This window comes from Apiospora aurea (genome assembly GCF_038362705.1).
Source record: "Apiospora aurea strain CBS 24483 chromosome Unknown utg000001l_segment0_segment0, whole genome shotgun sequence".
In the NCBI taxonomy this organism is placed as follows: Eukaryota; Fungi; Ascomycota; class Sordariomycetes; order Amphisphaeriales; family Apiosporaceae; genus Apiospora; species Apiospora aurea.
Window position 1 is genome coordinate 1,747,885 of NW_027117388.1, and position 19,026 is coordinate 1,766,910.

The window sequence follows — 19,026 nt, forward strand, 5'->3', positions numbered from 1 at the left end:
CCTCTTAATTAAATTATTAATAGTAATATTAATACTAAATATCGCAGCCCTTAAATTTTTAACCTGCCGGCTGTTTTTAAGCGTTTCGATCTTTTTAGCCTTTAGTTTAATTAGTTAGCGCGCATCCTCGGCGGCGATAGCTTTATTAATAGCTCGTACTATATTAATATAACGGAGCCTATTGTTTATTAGCTTATTAATATTAAGGGGGTAAATACTAATTATTACCTATTCACTAGCGATAACCTTAAAGGTAAAAGCCACTTTACATGCTTTAACCTAGGCTTAAAAAAAGTCCCCTTTTTTAACGTAGCTATTATTAGTAACGGCGCATATTAAGTTAAGCTCTTTTCGAACCCTTTTTTTAAAACTCTAAAACAGTTAATATTTAAAGGTTAAAGTATATAAGAGTTATATAATAGTAAATAAAGGAGCTACACCTTAACCTTTAACGCCGCTAGTATAAAATTATTATCGATATAATTTCTATATCTATTTAAAATTAAGAGCCTTTATTAATTAAAGTTATTAGGCTTAATTAAAAGAATAAAGATTTTTTTTAATTATTTTAAGGCTATAAGATTAAAAGTTTATCTTTTTAATAACGCTTTAAAAGCCCAGTCTTTATACTCGTAATTAATTTTATCCTCTTTTTAAAAGAACCACTATTATTAGACCGATTAGTTTTTAAATATAATTAAAAGCGGCAAAATATTATTAATAATATTAATACATTTTAAAATAATTACTTACTCGCGATTAGCCGAATCGTTTCGTATTAAACTTTAATAAGCGGCAGGGCCGATTATTATAATACTCTTTTTTATCGTTATCGTAGTTCTTATTTTATCGGCGTTAAATTTAAATTAAGGGGGTATACTATTAATAATAACAGTATTAAGCTGATTAAAGAATTTTCGTATAGCCTCGTCTAATATACATACGAAACGCCGAAAATTTATCGCTTTAGCACGTATAGTTTTAAAGGTTAAATAACGTTTTAAAAAACGGTACACTTATCGTTTACCGATAAAGTAATCGACCCTTTTTATAAAAAAATACGCTAAGCGTATATACGAAATAGCCGGTATATTAATACATAGCTTAAGCTAGCCTAGAAAAAGGTTTATTTAATTAAAAAGGTTTCTTTTATAAGGGTAAATAATTACCGAGTTTTATCCTGCTTTTTTTTTTTAAATATTAACCCCTGAGTCGGTTACGAAGGGTACCCCTATTAATATTATAGTTTTTAGCCGCACGGTTAATACTTCCGCCGGCTAACACGGCCTAGACCGCTTAAATAATGCGAGCTTTTTTAGTTATATTAGTGGTAATAAAAAAAGGAAAGAAAGAGGAAGAGATTAATCTACTTTAATTAATAAACGAGTAAGATTTAACCCCTTTATATATTATTATTATTACTTAGGGGCTTTAAAATTATCTGAAATCTAGAGGGGTCATTTAAAGGGGGGCAGCCGATAGGGGTTACATTTTATTTCGCGTAACTTTTTTATATTTTATTAAATTTTAATATACGATATTTCCTTTTATTTCGAAGCTATTTTTTATACGGTATACGTTTTAACCGATTACGATAATATATCTAAGTTAAGATATTAAGTTTTTATTATTTACGAATAAATTATCGGTAAAAATATATATTTTTATATGTTAAAGGTTAAGGGGAATATATTTTAGTTCTCGTGCGGGGTTTTTAATTTATTATAATATTTATATATTAAGGTATTCGATATTTTTCTCTTCCGGCGTTTAAATTTAAGCGGCGATAAAGAGGTTATACGAGGTTTCCGGGTAATATAATAAGGCGATATACGCTCTTTTCGTACGTTAAGAGACGTATTATTAGTCTCGGTTTATAGCTTAGACGTTAATAAGGCGGAGCTGTTAAATTTACCTTTTTTACTCGAATAGGATATCGTGTAATTTAAGTTAGATTTTCTCTCCGTTAAACTTAATCGGTTTATCCTTAGTTAGAATCTTTTTCGGTTTCGTATAAAATTTCGTATTTATAAGCTCTTTTTCCTCCTTTTAAGAGAACGGGGAGTGGTAAAATTAAATATATTATCGGTTTATATTACCGTAATATCGAAAGTATTTAGTCCGTCGTATATAAATAGGAGGTATAGATTATATATAAATATTATTATTCCGAGGTTTTATACGTAGTGTTCGTAGTACGTTTTAAATTAATAAAGGCCGGATTCCGTTAATCCGTATAATAATAATATAATTTAAAAGATCGTACTTTCTAGGAAATATAGCTTAAATTCTTTTAAAAACTCGGCGTATATTTTTTAGGTAAGCTTTTCGTGCGACTAGATATATATTTATATTATATCCCGGAGTTCTCTATACGCTCCGAGATCCTTAATAAACGTCGGTCCGAGGGCGAGGAGTAAGCGTTAGTTTATTTATTAAATAGTCGGCGATTAGGTTAAGATTTTTTTTATCGATGTCGCTGTATTTTTAAACGATAAGCTTAGACTTCTTATACGACTTAATATTTTTTCTTTTTAACTCACGTATAAGTCGTGTTTTAAAGATCCGGTGTTAACCGTATATTTATAAGTTGTATTATACGAATTAAAAGATACTTTACGCGGCGAGATTATTAATTTTTTTTATATCGGATTCTTAAAACGGGGCTTTAAATATATTAATAACGCTATTTCTCCGGAGCTTTAATATAAGATTATAGTTTTTCTTATTTTTATATAGTAAAGAAAATATCATGTAATATATTATTGTTTAGCGATTTTTTCGTATTATAATAATAATATAATCTATAATATTTTTTTTCCTCCGTATCGGAGTGTAATCGTATTAAAATATTTATATAGTCCGGTGGTATATAAGTATCCTCGTTTTAGGGTAATTCGATACGTGGCTTAAATTATATTCGACGAGGTTCCGGTTAATTAATATATTATACAATATATATCGGTATATTTATTTCATTATTTTCCGAGGTTTAATTCTCTTTTTTCGAAAGAACGGTTTAATTTAGGTAACTCGGAAATTTTTTAGGCTATCGTGCGTATTAATATAGATTATTTGTTCCTTAATCGCGGCGATTTAATAAGGTCCGGTTTAATTGTTTTTTTACGCTATATAAAAATTTTCGTTTAAAGCGGGAAGGTTAAGATATTATAGATATACGATTCGTTTTAAGTATTTAATGCCCGATTAATATCGATTTCTATACGGTATTTTTAAAGTATCTTTCTTATTTTATAGATAGCTTTCGCACGTTTTTAAATTTTTAATAATAGCGTGGATCGTGCGTTAATTCGAAGGTATACTTTAAAGATAAAGAACGTCGAAATTAGGCTGTCTGAACTTACGGTATTATTAAAGGCTTTAACGGTTATTTAAAGGACCGTCTCCGGGTTAGTATATTAACCTAATTCTTTTTATAAAATATCGTACGCTCGGCGGAGCGGGCCGTATAATTTTTTAACTTTTCTTATAGCTTAATGTATTTCGATCGGCATTTATTTATATATAATTCCTATTATTTATACGTAATCGCTAAATTTCCATTTAAAATAAATACTTAAATCGTGCGAGATAACGTTTAAAGGTCCTTAATAGACGTATATTTAATATCGGTAAAGGGCGTTTTACGTATTTCGTGCGAAAAAAAGTCTTTAAAAATATTACGGCCTTGAATAAAGTATTTATATTAATAATATAGAGAGCATTTTATCCGTTAATATATATAACGTTAGCGACGATTTTATAGTTAAATTCGTAGTCGTCGCGTAATAAAAATTTAAAGCGTTTCGGGGCTAGGTCGTATAATTAATACTATAAATAGAATTTCCGGATCTCCTCTAAATTTACCGGTCCGATATTATTATATCCGGCGTTTTTAAAGAGGTTATATAGCTTTTTCGTATAAGAATATTCGAATCGTCGATAAAAGTAATAAAGCTATATTTCGATAAAATATATTACTTATTTTATACGGTTAACGTTAAAGAACGGGTATCTTTATTTTCGAATAATAAGGAACCGTACGTTATCGTTTTTTTATATAATAACGTTTTAAGTATTATTATAATAAGTTTCGAGTTAATCGGCGTCGTATAATAAGAGTAGGAATAATATAAATGTATTAAAGATATTATATTTCGTAATTCTTAAATTTCTTTATACGATAATAAATTCGATAAAGGTTATAACAGGTGAGTTTTTAAATTAAATCGACGTTACTCCGGGAATTTAATCGATATTTATATTAAGGTTTTTTCGTACGTAAACTTCGGCCTGCGGTTTACCGACGGTAGAAATACGTGCGGCGCCGGTGTCTTATAATTCGCTTTAATATTATTAATTATATTATCCGCGAAGGGAGAATTAATTTATTCGTACGGTCGGTTTTTCTACGGAATAAATATCTTTTCCCGTAAGGCGGTAGAGAAATATAGCGTTTATAAGGTAATACGTACCGCTCTATACGATATTAGGGTCGATAACTTCTTTTTCCGGCGTATTATTTCTCTCGTCGTTAATAAATAGGGCGTTTCTTTTTTATTTGTATAAGAATTCGTTATAATTCCCGGGATCCGTTTCGATAGTTTTATACGTTTATAAGTATTATATATATATTTTTTATTATTTTTTAGGCCGGTAATACGTTAATTAGTATTTTTATTTATTATAAATATAATATATCTTTAATCGATTAAGCCGTGTATTATATTTTAATGCGTTATATAGTACCTTTAAGCAATATATAATTATTATACCTTAATTTTAATTATTTCGGGGTAATCCTCGGTTATATAGTTATTAATTATTATACGGTTATCGGGTAATTCCTATACGATTATACCGTCGATTAATAAAGAATGTTTCCGGTAGTAAATCGTTATACGGGATATTTATTAAGTATCCTATTAATCTTTTTCGGTCGAGGGCGGCGGTTATAAACGCTCGAAGGTTTAAAAATAATCTTTCGTACGTTAGTTTTTAATAAATAAGGGCCGGTTTTAACTTAAGGATTTCACGGTATATTCGTATAACGGAGGTCCGGAGTTAAACCTTTTTTAAAAATTTTTACTGAGGGTTTATTATACGAGCTAGAGTTTATTTAAAAGTATATTTAAAACTTCGTATTATGTTTTCTCCGGGTTTTCCTTTTTTATTTATATAAAAGTTATTCCCGTTTAATTTATATAGTATTAGTTATAGTTTATTTTTATATTAAAATAAATATTTAAAAGGTAATATATTTCGTTTTATTCTTTTTTAGGTCCGATATAATAAAAATAATACTGTTTCGTATAGTTAATAAATACGTTTTAAAAGAGTGTATAATAGTTCCTTTTAAAGAAACTATACCGGCGGTATTAATTAATAAACATTTATATTTTATTCGCGAGGATATTATATAGTCGGCCGGTATATATTTATTTTTTTCGGTATACTTTTTAAAAAGTAATAACCTCGCGACTTTCGATTATTTTACTCCGTATTAAATATATCGGTAGGATATTATATATCGTATTATACGGGAGTATCGAGGCTCGTATAAATAAATCGAGTATAACGTCGCGGTTAAAGGCCGGGTAGGTATATATAAATTAATTAATATAGATTTTAAGTAATCTAAGATCCGTTACCGGTATAAATCGAGGGGTGTTTATTTATTATCTCGTACGGTTTAACGTAATTTACGGTTTAATTAAACACACGGTTTAATTAAATACTTTTTAAGGCCTCGTATAACGAAATATAAATTAATTTTACTATAACGTATTTAATATATTAAAATTAATCGGAATCCTTTTTTTAAATACTTTTATATTATTTTAATAGGTACGCGTATTATACCCGGGCTTTTTATAAATTTTATAGCGTCGCGGGCGCGTTTTAAGCTTTTCTATATAACTATTACTTTAACGCGATTTATTCTATAATTATTTATTAACGTTCCTTTAAAACTGTAGGTTTTTTTTAGCTTATATACGAAGTAATCCTTTATTTTATAGCCGTTTTTTTTTTCGTACGGCGGCGCCGGTTAAGTATTTTATTTATTTTTTATAATACGGTTACTTTACCCTTTAAAACAGCGAGCCGGTATATTACTTACGTTATACTTTTCGTAATCTAGTTAAGTTTAATTAAAATCGATGTTAAAGAGCTATTTTAATGCCGTATAATACGGTTTTAAACGTATTCGGTTTAAAATTAAGCCTTAATCGGGTTATTTAAAGTTTTTAATTCTTAAAAAATAAGTAGGCCGAAAGACGTCCCCGGAGGTATTAGAGTACGTAGTTTTATATTTAATTATAAAATAATATATTCCGGATTATACGGGACGAATCCGGTCCCTCGAAAACCTCTTTATATATTTAAAACGGTGAAAATCGCTTAAAACGCTTTTAAAAACGTTAGTAAGAAGTCCTCCTTTAAAATATAAGTAATATACGCCCGTATAAGATTTTTAATTTTTTTTCCGTACGCCTTTTTTAACGTATAAAAATAGCCGATATTAAGAGGTTAAAGCTTATACGACGAATAAAAAGGTATATAGAGTGTAATAATCGAGTATTTTTTATAGTAAAACTTAAAAGCTATCGAGTATTAGTTTTTATAGCTATTAAAGATTAATAAGCGGTAAGTACCCTTCGTACGAAACTTCGTGTATTTATCGAAATATTAAATTTAATCTTCGCTTTTTTTATTTATAGTTTAATTATTTTTAATAATTACGATTATTTAGTTTTTCGGTAATAGGCTATTTTCGTATTAGGAAGAAAAGTACGTTTTTTCGGTAAAAATAATATACGGAGGGATAACGTAACCGTGTAATTCGATACCCTGTATTACTATAACCTATTCCCGGTTTTTTTATTATATTACTTTAGGCTTTTTATATTAATCGGAGGTAATTACGATTATTTTAAACGAGATTTAGTTTATAAAAAAACCCGGTTTCGTTGAAATTATATATATATTTTTTTAAATTTTAAATTTATTAATTATATTCCGTATAAAAGTAAATTATGCGTGATACGCGTCGGGATTTTTATAAAGGACTTTTTAATAATCGATTTTTCGGTTAAAACGTGTCCGGAGATTTAATTATTATTATACGAAGTTAAAGGCTTAGTTAATATTAATATATTCCGCGTTACGTAGATTAAGTAATCGATTCGCTATATTTTTAATACTATTTATTCGAGGCGGAAATAATCGCGAATTTAAATTAATTATATATTATACGATTAATTACTTTTCGGAATTCGTAAATTTTTACGTTAACGACTACGTATTTCGTCGTAAAATATTACCGCGACGCCGATAACGTAAAATTATATAAAGAATATTATATATTTACGTTACGATTCGTACGCATAATTTAAGGTTTTTTTAAAGCGTTTAAAACGCTAATTATATATTATCCTTTTTTATTAATTTATTATTATGGGTAATAATAGTATAAGGTATAAAATATAAGTTATACGGAATTAAAAAAAGTGTTTAATTAAACCGTGTGTTTAATTAAACCGTGGATTACGTTATTAATTTATTTTTAACCGGTACGGTTAAATATTCCCTAAGGTTTCGTGCAGTTAGCGTTTATTATGCCTCCGGTATTAAAAATACCATTAATTACTGTAGGAGGTCTTCTTCCGCACGATATTAGTTTATAAGGCGTACGAACCGTCCGATTATCGTTTTACTCGCTAGGGTCGTTACCCCGTAGGTTTCGATATATAGAAAATATCTTTTTATATACCCTTAGTTTATTAGTTTAAAGTACGGTTCGGTTCACTCTTTAAAGTTAGAAAAGATTTATTTTTCGAATATAGTACCTGTTATAGTTATAGTAATTCGAGAGGTAAGGTTATAAATTATTGCTTTATTATAGAAAACCGAAAAAAATAGGGAAAAAAAGAAAAGGTTTAGCTTTACCGGAACGATTTCCTTATTTAAATAAGTAAAAAAAGTTAAGTAGCGCTTAGGCTATTTCTCGCATACCCTTGCCTTATTTTAATTAATAAAGCTATTAAAAGCTTATTTTAAAGTGCGCCGTAATATTACCCCCCTTTTTAAAATAGTTCGTCCCGAGATATATTAAATAAAAATTTAGTACTATAATTACTTAAATTTATTCCTTTATTTAAATTATTATCTTTTTTAACCCTTTCGTTATACCGTTTTTTTTCTCGGGGGCGGCCGGTTTATTATTATTTTTATATAGCTCGTTAAACGTATTATTTTCGGCCGCTTATAATTAGTATTATAAATGTATCGAGGGATTAAAAGTTTCGGGATTTTACTCGTAGTAAATTTATAATTACTTAGTTATATTTTTAAAGTTCTTTATAAGATATTAGGTTAAATCGGGATCCTATTCTTTCTATTCGATTTAATATTATAATTTCCGATAATAAATCTTTAAGTTAATAATACGGTATACCTCTTATTCTTTTTCTTCGCCTAATTTAATTACTTTGCCGTTAGGGTTTCGTGCCGCTTATTCGACTAAGGGGTTATTCGGGTATTTTTTAAGTCGGTTTATATAAAAAACTTTAAAACTTATTTATCCTTTTAAGACTTTTAGTAGATATAAATAACCGATTTTTCGTTCGATTTTATAGTATTATCGGGTTAGAGGATAATCGAGCTTATCGGTAAGCTTTATAGAAAACTAGGTTTTTTTAATAATAAATACCCGATCCCCGACATCGAAATCTAATTACCGTCGATATTTATTTTTTTAATTATATATTCTTTATTAAGCTTTAGCTATATTTCCTTTAGCTACTTTATAGTAATTAACGATTCGCTTTATTTAATTCTATGCGGTTATTCGATTAAGTTTTTCGCGTTCCTTTAAGTTTATTATATTTTTAATTTTAGCCTTTTAATCTTAGGTAGATTTTATAGGGAACCTTATTTCGATCTCGTAAAAGGAGTACCCTATTAAATCTTAGGGTAACGTAACCTAGGCGGTATTTATAGCCGGTAAAGCTTCGTTCTAATTATTTTAAAAATAGTTAGTAAACATTTATAACCTTTATTTAAAGTATTAAATTGCTATTTCGGCTTATCCCGCCGTTTAAAAATAACCTACCGAGGATAGTTTTTATTTAATTCCTAGGATTTTTAATACCTTATTTATAAAAGCGGAGGTAAATTACGGTCCTCGGTTTAAAATTATTATTAAAAGGTAATTATATATTTAATATAATCCTTCGTAATATAATTAAATTATTTCGATTACGGTAATAATTATCCGGTAAGCGATATTTTATATTCGCTTCTTTAATTTATTAACTATTAATATAATATTATCGTTCCTCTTTTTACTTTTAAGCATTATTTTAAAATTTACCGCGATAGCGTCTTAAGATTATAATAGAATTAATAATAAGTATAAAAAGCCTAGTATTTTATCGCGGGAAACCTTGCTCGGTCTATATTTTATATAGTTAACTACGAATATATCGTAATCTTTACTTAATCTTAACTATTAATATTTTATTTATACTAGCCGCTTAATTTTATTCCTTCCTAGGTATATTATAAGGGTCCGAGAGTAAACCTTATCGATTACACGGGTTTAAAAATTACCTTCGTCGGGCATAATAAGGCGGCTTTAAAATAGGATAAACCGTCCGTTAATAGTTTATTTTTATATTTTATTTTCTTAGGCTTTTTATTTATATATCTTTAACCTCGAATATATAACATTTTCGTATAAAAGGGTATCGATAAGTTTATATTTAAAGCGTTTAAGTAACTTTTTAATTAAGTATAATTAAGAGCTCGCTTTCTTTTTAATCGGGTAACGCGCTTCCTTTAAAGCTTAAATAACGTTTAAAGAGGCTAATTTAAATAAAGTTATAATTTATTAAGCGTCCTTTTTATCCTTTTAAGTTTTAAGATTACCCGTTTTTTTAAAAATATATTAACGAGAACGTTTTTTCTCCCCGGTTTATAAGTAATTATAAAATTATACTATAATAACGTATCGGTTTAAGCCGCTTATTTTATATTAAATAATCGTTTAATATCGAAATATTAAAGTATTTCGTAATTAATAATTACGAGAAGTAATTAAGATCGTTATAATCTTATTAGTTCCGCTTTTTAATATTTAAACGCTTTTACTATTATTAATATTTCTTTATTTTAAATAAAGTAATTATACTCGGCTCTTTATATCGTTTCGAAGTAAAAATATACGGGATATTATTTATTATTAAGTCCTTCCCTTTAAAATAAAACGCTAATTAGGATACTATCCGATATATCGGTCTCGACTCGGGTTTTTTTATCGTAAAAAAAGTATACTAATACGGGCGCCTTTAGGAGTAATTTTTTTAGCTTTTCGAATACTTTTTAATATTCGTTAGTTTACGCGAAAATAAAACTTTTCCTAGTTAGGTTCGTTAAGGGCTTAATAATGCGGCTATATTTATATACGAAGCGTTAATAGTAATTATAGAATTTAAAGAAAAACTAAATAGTTTTAATATTAATAAGAGCGTCTTAATCCTTAACGGCCTTAATTTTCTCGGGATCGACTTTTACGCCGTTTATACCCACTATAAAACCGAGGTATTTAGTTTTAATAACGTGAAATTCGCATTTCTTTATATTAGCTTAGAGGCCTATTTCCCTTAGTTTTTATAATACTTTTTTAATATATTCTACGTACTTTTCCTTGCTTTCCGAGTAAATTAAAATATCGTTAAGGTAAACGCTATAAAATAAATCTAAGTACTTTATTAAAATCTCGTTAATAAACTATTAAAACGTTATAGGGTTATTAATAAATTTAAAAAGGAGAACTTAGTATTTAAAGGATTTATACCTAGTCCGAAATATCGTTAAATCTTAATCTTAAAGTCTTATACGAATCTTATAGAATACTTAGCGGATATCGATTTTAGTATATATTTTAGCCTTAATTATCCTGCTAAGGGTCTCGTTAATTAACGGCAGCGAATACCGGTCTTTTTTAATAAGTATATTTAATTTATAATAATTAACGTAAAAATAAAGTCCTCTATTAACTTTCCATGTAAATAAAATAAGCGCTATTTACGAAATAATATTACTAATAATAAAACCCTTTTTTAAAGCGGCAGTAATATATTCCTTATAAGCTTTAAATTCCTCGAGGGATATTTTATAAAATAGGCTAAATTTTAAGTCCTCGGAGCTCTTTCCCTTTTCTAGGTTTATTCGATAATCGCTTACGCTTCCCCGGTACGGCGCGATAATATTAAATTAAGTTTTATTAAAAATATCGTAATACCTATAATAATTAAAGGGTATAGCCTTTTTAACCTTTTATTTTAAGGTTTCCTCGTTATTTAATAAAAAATCGCTTTTAAAATCGATAACTTAGTTAATATTATTTAAGTATACGATTTTTATAACGTCGAAACCGATATCGCTAAAAAATCCGCCTATATTTAAAGTTTATACCTTAACGGGCTTTAATTTATATTATCTTACGCTATTTCGTTTTAGCCCGTAAAGGGGGTTTTTCGGGGGACGACCCCTTCCAGGTAAAAATCCTTTAGTTAAGCGTGGGGGTGGTAATTTATTAAGTTAGCGGTTTATTTTAAAAATTTCGGGATTTTTAGACCGGTTTTTTAAAAGCGGTTTTAATATAACGTAACGGGGTAATATTAATCCCTATATTAATTAACTTTAATTATTTATTTTTTATTCCTTAGTAAACTATTCGATATATTATCGGACTATTTTTATAATAATTTAAAAAACTATTTTTAATTCCTTAGGTTAATTTAAAAACGGGCTATCGCTCGAGGTTTCCGGTTTATTTATTATAATAAGCTATCGGTAATTAAATTAAGGCTTCGGAAAAAAAGCTCTATCCTGCCTTTATTTATTTTCGATAAACATTTTTTTTTTTACTTTTAAATAACGTTATAGTTATACTCGGGTTTTTTTAAAAATTATCCTACCTCCGTAATATCGATATTTCGGGTTTAAACTTTCTATTAATTTTCTAAAAAGACTAGCCGCTTTCTCCGATAATTTATTATAACGTCGTATTCCTTAAACCATTTTCGTTTAATAATAAAGTCGTGCTTTATATTAATTATAAAAAAAAGTATAAAAGGTGTTTTATATCTTTATATTTTAAAGTTTAAAAAGAGAGCGATATTAATTAATTAAAAGGACTTGCCGTTATATCCTTTAATAATTTTAAGTTAAAACTTAATTAATTATTAAGGGTTTAATCGCTTTATTATTTTACGGGTTAATTTTACGCTTATAAATAGCTTTTTATTAACTCCCGTGTTTACGAGTATATTAATAATAGTAATAAATAATCCATTACTTATTATAATATAGGTAAGGGTAAGAGGGTCCCTTTTAAAATAAGTCTATAAGAAATTAAAAAAGTATATTTTATATATTTAGCTCGGATAATATTTTTAAAAAGGAGTTAAGATTCTTTAAGGTATTTAGTTTTTTAAGTTATCGGAGTTCTTTTTTAAACGGGTAGAGTTAAATAGAACGGTTAATTTAGAATCAATAAAATTATATTTTATTAAAGTTATTAATTCGTTAATTCGCTTAATACGTTGTTAGTCGAAAAAAATTTTATTAGGATAATTTTAGGAAAGATATCCGGTTTTTTTATAATTAAAGTATACTCTTTTAATTAAAAACTCTTTTTATTTTAATGGTAGGGATATAACGGGAAATGTCGGTTTATTTAAATAATCCGGCAACGAAGCCACCGGCGGAATTAGTTTTAAGGGTAATACTTTGTTTAGTACTTTTTCCGGTAATTCTAGCGTTATTTTTTTCTTTTACGCCGTTACGTTAAACGTAGTTACGATTTTATTAATAGTTATATTAAAAGATAGTAAAGTAGAATTTATTAAACGAAATATTATTATTATAATAGTTAGTAATTATTTTTTTGTTTAATCGGGCGAGTAATTTATTATTAAACTCCCGTTTATAGTCGTTTTTTTAACGCGGGCGTATTAAGTTAATTTAACGAATTTAAGTTAAAAGGTTTAAAAGTTATTATTAAGCTTTATAGTTAAGTTTTAAAAGGCTTTATAGGCTTTTTTATAAACGTTAAAGTTATAATATTATTCGTATAAGTAATTTAGGAGGTCTTTAAAAGTTTTAATTAAAGGGTTATCCTACTTATTAATAACGAAGGGGTGTAAAGTTTTAGCGGTTTTACCGTTAACTCGGCTAATAATATAAGTATACTTATTCTTATTAGTAAAGTAATAATTAGTATTCGTTTTTAATTTACTTTTTAAAGTTATAAACTAATAATCGAACTTAATTTTAAAGTTCTTTTTATTAGTAAATAAAAAGGGGTCGAATATTTTAATGCTTCGCTTAAAGCTATTAAGCGACGTAACGCCGGTATAGGTTATCCTTTTTATTTAAACCGAAACTCCTCGGTTTTAAATTAAGAAATTAACGATATATTAATTTAATTACTAAATTTCCTCGTCTCTCTTTATAACGACTAGTATAAAGTCTTTCTCTTTTTTAATAAATTTACCGTTTTTATCTAGTCTTTTATCTTAACTATCTTTTTAATTAATATCGTTATTTAAATTCTTTTCGCCGAGAACGGTAATCTATATATAGCTCTCTTTTAAGCTAGTATTAAAGTTCTTAAAAATCTTTATTAAGTTAAGGGCTTAATTTTTAAAGCTTATTATAAAGAAAGTTCGTAGTTTAAACTCCTTTTAAATAGCGGTTAGGTTTTTTTATATATTTTATCGAAATAGTTTTTAACGATTAAGCCTTCGCGTTTAAACTATTAGGTTTTCGCGGTCTTAATAAAGGCTACGAAAGGTATTACGAGAGTGTTATAATAGGAATTATATATAGTAATTAATCGTTTAATTTTTTTTTTTTTTTGATATTTTCGTTTATAACGTTAAAAAGATTATCGGGAAAGAAAAGCGTTCGTAGTTTATATTTAATTTCGATTTAATATAATTAATAAAATAATTCGGGGGCGGTAACTTTTTATTTTAAGTCGCTTTTAATATTAAATAATAAGTTTTCGTCCTCGCGCCCGGTAATAACGTTTTAATTGCCTATGTTTATCGGGTTTATATTAAAATAAACGAAGGATACGCGTTTAATTAATAAAGAGTTTCGCGCAGTACGCTTTTTTAAGCTCGCGAGGGAGCGGTTAATATTATCGATATTAAAACGTACCGATTTACGGGCCTATTCTACGCGCGTATCGCGTTTTTTTAAGCCGGCGGCTATTTTAATTAATTACTTTATTTAATCGAGATTAATCTAGGTTTTAATTTTTAAAAGGGTAGGATATTCGTAAGGTTTTTTTAAGCTTAATAAATTAAATCTTTTTCGGTAATATTATAATTATAATAATTTAAAAGGTAAAGCTATAAATTATTACTTTATTATAAAAAACCGAAAAAGATAAGGAAAAAAAGAAAAGGTTTAGCCTTACCGGGACGATTTCCTTATTTAAATAAGTAAAAAAAATTAAATAGCGCTCGGGCTATTTCTTATATACCCTTGCCCCACTCTAGTTAATAAGGCCACTAAAAGCTTATTTTAAAGTGCACCGTAGTAGTACCTTATATTTTAAGTTCGTAGTAATTATAAAAAGATTAACGTGGTTTACCACTATACGACGTATATTATTTAACGATACACTTTAATTTAATTCTAATATAATTAAATTTTAACGCGTAATACTTTTATAACTATAATACTTAATTAATCTTAAAAAAATCGAATAGTTTTAATAATTTAAGCGATACGAAACGGACCGAATTAAATAAACTAAAAAATAATAATAAAAGCTTATAATATACCCGAATTAATTTTACGTTATCGAATTTACGGCCGAACTTTAAAACGCGAAATCCGATTAAAACGACGTAAAATAAATCTAATTAAAAAAGAGGTACTTCGTAAACATATAATTAACTTAGATATTTAAAAAATACCTCCCGATTTCGCTAATATAAAAAATATAGCTAATTTTTTTACCGCGTCGCGCGGCGGCGACCGCGTCGGTAAGTATTAAATTAGGCGCTTTATCGATTATAACCCGGACTTAAAAACTAAAATAAATCGTCGGTACGATTATTAAAAGGCTTTTTACGAAAATTTTAAAGTTATTTTTATTTAATTTATATTAATCGCGAAAATAAAGGCGAAATACGGGATCGTCGATAAAAATATTTAGAATTTCGACGAAACCGGCTTTATAATAAATATAATCGGGTTAATATTTATCGTAATACGCGCCGAGCGGCGTAAAAAAGCGAAATCGGTTTAGTTTAATAATCGGGAATAAGTAACGGCGATTAAATATATTAATTTATAGAGCTAATATATTCCGCCGTTTTTAATCGTTTAAAGTTAATATTACCTCGTAAACTAGTCTCTCGAAACTGATTTACCGAGTAATTAAGTAATTAAATTAATTTTTAATAGTTAAATTAATAACGAAATAAGCTTAAATTAAATTAAATACTTCGATAAATATATTAAATCGTAAACGAAAAGTCGCTACCGCCTCTTAATTCTCGACGGCTATAAAATCTATATTTCGGCCGAATTCGAGGTATATTATTAGAATAACGATATTATTATTATTAATATACTTTTTTATTTATCGCATTTACTCTAATTTTTCGATATAATATTTTATTCGCCTTTAAAGTGTACTTATTTAAAAAAAATGGAGCTATTTATTAAAGCTTTTATAAACTATATTATTAAGCTCGAGTTCTCTATTGCTTTTAAAGCCGCGTATTTTATTATTTTTATGGAAGTTAATATTAAATTTAGATTTAACGTATCTAGTTTAATACCTTATAATCTTAACGAGGTAATTAATAAGTTAAATATGCGTTTTCGAACGCCTATACTTAACCTATCCCGTTTAAAAACGGCTAGTACTTATAACTTTTAAACGCCGTTTAACCCTTAATAAATAACTAAGTACTCTATTTATATTAAAAAAAGGGTGTTTACTTATTAAGGAAGCTCTCCGACGCCGATTTTAAATATAATAAACTAAATAACGAAGAGTATAATTAAAATAACTTATAAAATAACCTTTATATATAATAAAATATATATATTAAAAAAGGCTAATTTAGCACTTTTTAAGCGCCGAAAAGCTAAAAAGTCGCGAGTCTAGCTTAAAAGAGTCTTTATTATTAAAGAATCTTAGTAGCTATAAAACGAAAAGACAAAAAAAAAGCGTTTAACGCCTAATAAAAGTAAAAATAAGGGTTCGTTAAAACGAAGGGCGACAGGTAAAAGGCGCTGTGGTGTTTACGGCGAGACAGGTTATAATGCGCGAATATATAAAAAAAAATATAAAATTAAGCGAAAAATCGGATAACGAGTAGTTTTAATTAATTTTAAGCGTTATAGTTAAATTAATTTATATAAAAGGGTCGAGAAGTAGAAAAGGTGCGTCGCTAAGTAATATACGTCGCGTAGTGGTAAACCACGTTATACGAAGTATATTATATATATATTTTTATTCTCTTTTAATTTAGTAATATTAAAAAGGTTCGGCTCCGCGTTCTATTAATCGATATCTACGGCGGCTCGGGATTCCCGGGCGTGTATACTCGTAATTTATATAATCTCCTTATATATAAACCGGTCGGGGTTCGGGTTTAAAGCGAAGTATTATTTTATAATAGCGGAGGATATTATCGATTATTATATCGTTTTATTTAATTATATAACGATTATTAGGGTATAAAATAATATATAACGTAATAAATCGTTATATAATTTCGGACCGTTTTTTTTAAACCGTATAAGCGTCGGCGAAAAAAGGGTTCGGGTTTCGTACGGTAAGGGCTATTACGTTTTTCCTTTAAAGTCCCGGTTACGGGATTTTTTTAAGCTACTTAGTATAATTATTAAAGTATAGGTTTCGGTCGGGAAATCGTCTCTTTATTCTTATTAATTTATAATTACTTTATATAATTATTAATTAATATTAAATAGCTTTTATACGTACGTATAGTAATTAGTAATACATAATATAATATATTTTAAATCCTTTATAATATATACTCTATTTAAATAGAGAGGGAATCGTGAGATCCCTTTTATATAATAAAATAGATAGTCCGTGCGCACGGCGCACGTAATCCCCTTTAAACCGTATTAGTTATTACCCTTAAGCTAGATATTTTAACATTTACTTTAAATAACATATAATAAGTTAGCCCCTAGGCTTATCACTTTATAAATAATATATATAATCTCGGCACCCTCTAATATTAACCTCTTTTAATATCCCACTCCACCGTTTTCTTTTTCTAATATACACGAGCTAGTCTTAGGGCACCACGGTAAAGTACGCATAGTAGGACCACTCATGGTTTAGTTCAGCCGGCCGGATATTATAATCTCGAGCGATTAACGCGAGGATCTCGTTCAACTGTCTAGTGAGATGCTGGGAGGGTTTCATGAGAGTAACATATGAATCATCCAGGGTTGATTTAATAGAAAGGTCGAATCAGGTTAACCTTACAGTGTTACACATAATTGCACCTAAGAAGCTGGTGACTAAGCAGGTGAACCTTCCATTGTGCCCTACCGCTGCAGCATTTTCCCATGCCACCCATACAGCATTTTCACCAGTTGGACTAAATTCTCGATTCTCGAGGTGTTCTGGCAGACCTCCCCTCGTGACTACCTTCAGCTTCGGCATGCAGGCCCTACTCTCCTATGGGCTTTGGCAGCCATCTCGGCCATCTTCACGCTATGCCACCCCATCGCCATCGCATACCACTGGGATACCAGCATCGAGAGCGGCCTTTGTGGTGACGTCTTCGCCAGCTGGAAGAGCGTCGGTATCATCAGATATTCTCACCAGTACCTTCATCCTCATCGTTTCCCCTCGCATACGAGTCGAACTCGGATACCTCTCTGCAGAAGGGCCGTCCCCGCTCGGCGTATTGTAATCACCTCAACGTTATACTGCACCTCACTGCTCCGACAGACGCCGGGTCTCGGCAGCTACTTTTAACGACGAGGTCGTTAATGCGCAATCTTCTACCTGCAAAATCACCCCTAGTATGTCATCACCCATGACGACGACGAACAAAATAAATATGAGCAGCAGCAGCGAGAACCTCCGCCAGGTCGAAAGGGGTACTCCTGATCACGAACTGGGTCCTCAGGTCCCACCTGACAAGGCCGTCATGAGATGATGTTTCGGCTACTTGACAAAGTATAAACAAAGCAGTGGCCCGAAAGACTCGATTTATTAGTATGGTCGTTGAGGTTCAAAATATTCCAGGGAATTATTAGGTCGTGTGTTGCATGGATATACATGAAGCGATGTCTTCTTTTGGAGTTTTCTCAAAGATCTTTTAAGGGGCTAGTATTGTCTGGCCCCCTCAACCATATTTCAAGCCAATTTATACGCCATGCAGGGACAGAAGATTTGCACCGAGCAGATTACCGGAAGAGGAAGTAGAAAAAGTGCGTTTATGCTTCCTCCGCGGCAGACCGGACCTGCGTAAACAAGGCTTTGTCAAATCAAGATTTCGGTCGTCCTGTCAATGGTTTGCACTTTATACTTTGCGAGTGACTCGCGTCAAACCCGCCACTCCATTTTACCACCAATAATGACCAGATGGGGCGTCGAGGTTGACACACGCAGGGGGGCGCGGCCGAAGTATCCACAACCCTAGGATGCAAAAACAGTCCTCCAGGGGTCGGGACCTGCAACGTACATCCCGCGGAACGCTAAAAGAGACCTGCCTGCAGCGGGACTAAATTTGAATCGTTGCCAGTGATCGAACGTTTAAGGAACGAGATGTGAACATGTGTAACTCTGCGCTATGGCGTGAGATTACCTAACCCAAGGCACGACGGCCACTGGTTTAGGCAGGCAGCCATGACCACGCCAGGGGTTGTTGGAGCCATCACGAACGACGGGTATGGCCGCCGCGGCTTCCATCGCGATCGCATATCATG